This window comes from Trichosurus vulpecula, chromosome 4, assembly GCF_011100635.1.
Source record: "Trichosurus vulpecula isolate mTriVul1 chromosome 4, mTriVul1.pri, whole genome shotgun sequence".
NCBI lineage: Eukaryota > Metazoa > Chordata > Mammalia > Diprotodontia > Phalangeridae > Trichosurus > Trichosurus vulpecula.
Window position 1 is genome coordinate 103,683,894 of NC_050576.1, and position 6,014 is coordinate 103,689,907.

Consider the following 6,014-nt stretch of genomic DNA (forward strand, 5'->3'; position numbering starts at 1 on the left):
CAGAGTTTTCCTCCCACTAGAATATAAACTTCATGAAGGAGAGAACTGTTTCCTTTTATCTTTGTATCCTTTGTGCCTAGCACATAATAGTCACATTCGTAATAAATGTCTGTCCAGCACTACCATCAGTCAGTCAACAAACATTTATTAAGCGCCTCCTATGCTAGGTAATGTGTGTGCGCTAACCCAAGGGATAAAAAGAGGCATAAAACAGTCCAGGCCCTTGCCCTAAGTATAAAGTAGTTCACAACCTAATGGGGAAGACAACAAGCAAATATGTACAAGCAAGCTACATACAGGATAAATAACCAAAAGACTGAAGGCACTATAAGGTGGGTTAGGAAAGACTTCTTGTAGATGGAACTTTAGGACACCAATCTTGATTCATATGTTCTTTGGTGTTGGTGTTTTTTTTTTTTTAAATCAGCTCCCATTTGTTTAGTGATCATTTTTGTGTGGATGACTCCTAACCTCTCCTGAACTTGGTTCCCAAATTTCAGTTGCCTGCTGGACATCTCTACCTGGTTGTTAGATAATCACATCAAACTTAAAATAATGGAATTCCTATTTTCCCCCCAAAACCCACCCTGCCTCAGTTTCCCAATGTCTATTGAAGGCAGTTATCTCTTCAGTTACCTAAAGTTCTCAACCTCGAATTGACTCTTCTTTTCCTTCAACCCCATTTCCTCACCTTATAAGTTGCTAATCTTGTTTCTTAATCCATATCTGCATTTTCTTTTCTACAAATACAGCCTCTAACTTAATTCAGGCCATCATTACACCTCTCAGCCTGGACCATAGGACCTGTGTTTTAGCCTCCTAATTGGCCCCCTTCTGTCTCTTACCTCCCTAAACCAGTCTTCCATGTAGCTGTCCAACTAACTTTTCTTCAATAGATCTGCCCATGTCACAGGCCTGCCCCAAAGTTTTTAGTGGCTTCCTACTGTCCCTAGAATATAAAATACTCATATTCTGGCATGTAAAGCCTTCCACAATCTTGCTTCTTTTCCACGCCTTTTAAGTAATGATAATAACACTTATATAGCACCTACTACGCGCCAGGCACTAAGTGCTTTACAAATATTTTATCATTCTAACAACCTTGGGAGGTAGGTGTTATTTTTATCCACATTTTATAGCTGAGGAAGCTGAGGCAAACTAGTTAAATGACTTACCCAAGGTTGTAGAGCTAGTGAGTATCTGAGGCTGGATTTAAACTCATGTCTTCTGACCCTAGGGGCAGTGCTCTATCCCATTGCATCACCTAGCTGCCTTCTGATTTTACAATTATAAGTGAGTTTACACTCTTCTAAACGTGTTTGACTTCCTCACACATGACATTCAATCATTTTTCTGTGCCCTTCTCCACTTGTCTCCTATATCTCCCTCCTCACTTGTTTCTTTGAACCCTTAGCTTCCTTCAAAGCACAGCCCATATACTAATTATCTCCTAAATAAGCGCTTTCCAGATCTCTTCAGTTGCCAGCATTCTTTTCCTCTTGAAATTACTTTGCAACCCAGTATTTACTCATCCTATGTACACAGACAGCTCCCAGTAGAATTCAAGCTCCCTGAGGGCAAAGGACTGTTTTCATTTTTAAAGACTGTATCCTCAGCTGTATGATCTTGTATCTTAGTAGATGCTTAGTAAATATTTGTTGAATCCAGTGACTATATGTAGTACTCCTGGCTCACTGAAGCAGGCTACTTGAGCCATTATTTCCTCCATTATTAATATTTTGTTCAGATTGGTTTTTCTGGTGAGGCCCTTTATGTGAAGTCATTTGTGAAAGTTAAAGGGAAGAAACCAGGGTTTTGCAGAACCTGTCCATCCTCTATGTCTAACTCTTCCCTGCCAAATCACTAATCTCAAATCATATACATTTCTGGTTAAAAGGCACTTGGGTGGGTTTTGGCCCATTCTGGGTGCTGAAGGTACAGAGTTTTAAACTATAAAGAAGATAGCTCAGCATTTATTTTTTTTCAAGCTTCCCTCTTTTCAGTAAACAAGAAGCTACTGGTACCTTTTCCAACTGGCCGTTTATCAGGCATCCTGAACTTGATGTCCCATAGATAGCTTACTAAACAGTCCAAAACTGCACTCATCTTATTCCTTCCCAAGCTCTCCTCTCTTCCTAAGTTTCCTAGTACTGCCCATGGTACCACCATCCTCCCAATCACCTAAGCTTATAACCTAGTTGTCATCCTTAACTCTATACTGTTATCTTCCCCCTTCCCCTTCACCAGTATTTTGCCAAGTCCTATCAATTCTGCCTTCCTAGTATTTCTAGTACATCACCCCTTCTCTCCTCTGATCCTACCACTGCCCTAGTGTAGTCTGTCATCACTTCATGCCTAAACTATGGCCACAGCCTTCTGCTTGGTCTCCCTGCCTCAAGTCCTTCTCTGCTCCTGCCCATCCTGTACTCAGCTGTCAAATTCATCTTCCTGGGGCAGCTAGGTGGTGCAGTGAATAGAGCACTGGCCCTGGAGTCAGGAGGACTCGAGTTCAAATTTGGCCGCAGACACTTGACACTAGCTGTGTGACCTTGGGCAAGTCACTTAATCCCAATTGCCCTACCTTCCCCTCTCCAAAAACCAAATAAATAAATAAATAATTAAAAAAAATTCATCTTCCTAAAGTGAAGGTCTGACCATGCCACTCCTCCATTCAAGAAACTCCAATGACTCCACTCTAAGATCAAATATAAAATCCTGTTTGGCTTTTCAAGTGCTTTGTAACCTGGCCCCTTATTACTTTAGTCGTCTTCTTATACCTTACTCTCCCTCCAAATTCGACCCAGTGACTTCCTAGCTAATCCTTACATAACACCCTGATCACTAGCTGTTCCCCAGGCCTGGAATTTGTTCCCTCCTCATTCCTATCTCCTGGCTTCCCTGAAGTCTCAATTAAAATCCCACTCTCTTACAAGAAGCTTTTCCCAATCTCCCTTAATGTTAGTGCTTTCCCTCTGCAATTATTTCCAATTTAGCTTGTTTGTCCATAGTCGGTTGCATGTTGTCTCTCTCATTAGAAGGTAAGCTTGAGAGTAGGGACTTTTTGGCTTTCCTTTGTATCCTTAGCATTTAGCACAGTGCAAGGCACACAGTAGGTACTTGATGCTTGTTGACCTGACCTCCAGTGGCACAGAACTATAGGGAAGCTTTGTATTAGATCCTGAGTCTAACATGCACTGGCACAGCTTAGATACATACTAGATCTCTTAAGCCACGGGGCAGCATTTTATACATGTTCCTATTTTCTGGCCTGCTCTCTGAAGGTCAAGGCATATCTCAGCCCTGAGTTAACTTCACCACCCTATCCTTTCCTTGTTGCTCCCTGGCTGCTTGGCATCATTGGAGAATATCACAAAATAAGGTTCAACCTTAGAAGTCTTCATGCCATCTTCATGGCCTTAGATGCTGTCAATGTAACAGACTTCTACTCCAGTCAGCTACTACCACCACCTTATTTTCTTCTACTTCACAGCCAGTCTTGTTGAAACACTGTATCTGATGCCTGTTTCCTCACTAGCAACTCAATCCCCTGCAGTCTAGCATCCATCAGTTGAAAGCTTCTCAGGTCACCAAAGCTCTCATCCTGTGATTTCTGGTGCTTTTAACACAAATGACAAATACCCTCCTGGAGTCTCTTCCATTAGCTTTTCTTTAATCTGTGGCCCTTTGTCTTTCTAGATCCTTCTCTTTGCTGAGGTTCTGTCCTTGATCTTCTCTCCCTGTATACCGACTTGACAACTTCATTCACTACTATGGCTTCTACTACTAACTCTTTAGCTTCTATCTCCAGCCCAAATTTTCTAAATTCCAAACCCACCTTCAGTTGCCTACCTGATATATCTCCATGGATGACCACAAATCACTTTAAACTCAGTGTCCGAAATTAAGTTTATGCTCAAACATCCAGTCATCCAGCTTATTTGATATTGTCCCCACAGTCTCTTTCCATTTGCCCCTTCTTTTCACTGTCATAACTGTGGTGTCTTTTACCACCTACCTACACTACTGCAGTAATTAGAATCACAGACTTTGGAGGTCATGGTCCATTTTTCAGAAGGGGAAATAGCCTATAGATCTTCCTGTTTGTTTTCTTCTCACTCCACATGCCTGCTAGAAGTTCCTTATTGATAAATTTAGTTATAGGATAATAGATTTGAACTGGGACCTTATAGGTTATCTAGTTGTCTCATTACAGATGAGGAAACTGAGGTCTAGAAAGGTTAAGTGATTTGCCCACAGTCAACACAGGTAGTAAAAGAGAGATGGGGTTTAAATCCAAGCCCACAGATTTCAAATTCAGCACTGTTTCTTTCCATTGCCATCCTGTTGTGACATTTGTAGTACCTTCCTGTTATATTATGAATGAGGTTCAAATTCCTTAACCAGTCATTCAAGGCCCTCCTTGAATCTAGTCATCTAGTACCCCCAAACTGGATTACTCACCATGCCCTGTAAACCATCCCCATGCTTCCTTTCCTTACTCTTTGCTCCAGCTGTTCCCATCTTTCTAAGCCAAACTCAGATGCCACTTCCAGGAAGCTATCCTGATGCCCAGTCTTCTTCCTCTCCCACTCCCCCAGTTGCTAGTGAAATAATTTTCTCCTTTAAGACCTCTTTGCTTATACTTCTCTTATACATTTAGCTATTTTGTTTTATAGTGCATCTAAGAGATTGAGGGTAGGGACATCTTATCTAAATCACCTGGTTCAGGATCTAGCACAGCAGCAGAACCTGATTAAAATGTAGTACCTGATTTTAATGTGTTGCTATTTTAACAATAAAAAAACCTTGTGGTTTTCTAAATCAATATGCAGCTTCCAGGAAATCCCTACATAAGGTTTATTGGCCCCCATTTCTACCTGAGTTTGACTATTACTCTATACAGTAGAAATGTAATATATTTTGTTGAATTTAGTTGAAACTTGAACCTTTGGTTCACCTCTTTATTGGAGGGTTCCATCACTAGCCAGGCTAGGGACCTGGAAGCGGCTTCTGGTCCTGATGGTACAGATATTTGGGTTAGGGTTTTAGGTAACTAAGTAACTGGGTGTTCAGGTCTGCTGGAAGTTTAACAGGAGGTCAAAGGGAATCTACTACAAAACTAATGAAGGCCTCAAAAGAGTAGATCAATTGGCTAGAATATTTTTGTTTTCCAAGTCTGCTGGACACAAGTTGATTCTGTCTTTCCTAGGGGTATTGGGAAGATCTTATCCACTTCAGAATAGTTTAAGAGGCTGAAGATACTTTAACAGTAACATAGGTCCAGGATAAATTTACATTCTTATCGCAAAGTTGCAGTTTTAAAAAGTGACAAGAGCAATACTGATATCCAAATCTCTACTTCTGAAGACTAATTATGCAGGTTCCTTGCTTTCTTTTACTGCTGCCTGCTTCTGGCCAAACTAGTTTATTAGCACCACTACCTGGTTTGGGATAAGGCAAAGAGGCAAATCTCAACTTTACTAATGAGGCCATTTGATCAAAGTTCTGCTAAGGAAAGAGATCAAAGCTTCGAGTCAAAGCAAAGTTTTCATATTATCCCAGGCTTCTGAATATCCACATTTTTCTCACAAGTCACTGAAAAATGAAGATATTACTATAAATATCAGGTTTTTAATATGGTAGAAAGTGCTAGATAGAGTCAGAACCCTTTCGGTCTAGTACCTAGCTCAGTTGTATCATCTCAGTGGCTCAATTTCCTTGGGTTTTGTTATTTTGTACCTGTACATTTTAAAATAAAGTTTTATTGTATTAAAATGTAAAAGCCATTCTTAAGCTCACCAGGCAGAGGCTCAGGATGGGCTTCATTTTGGGGGCTATAGTTTGCTGACTCCTGGACTAGGCTGTTAAAGTCTCTTCAGATAAAAGTCTATGATTCTTTCATCTAAAAGGAACTGGCTCATTTCCCTAGCAACATAAATCTATAAGCCCCAAAGCATCTTTCCACTATTTTTGTAGTATTTAGTCAACAGATGCTTCTGGTTTAGCTTTTCAAA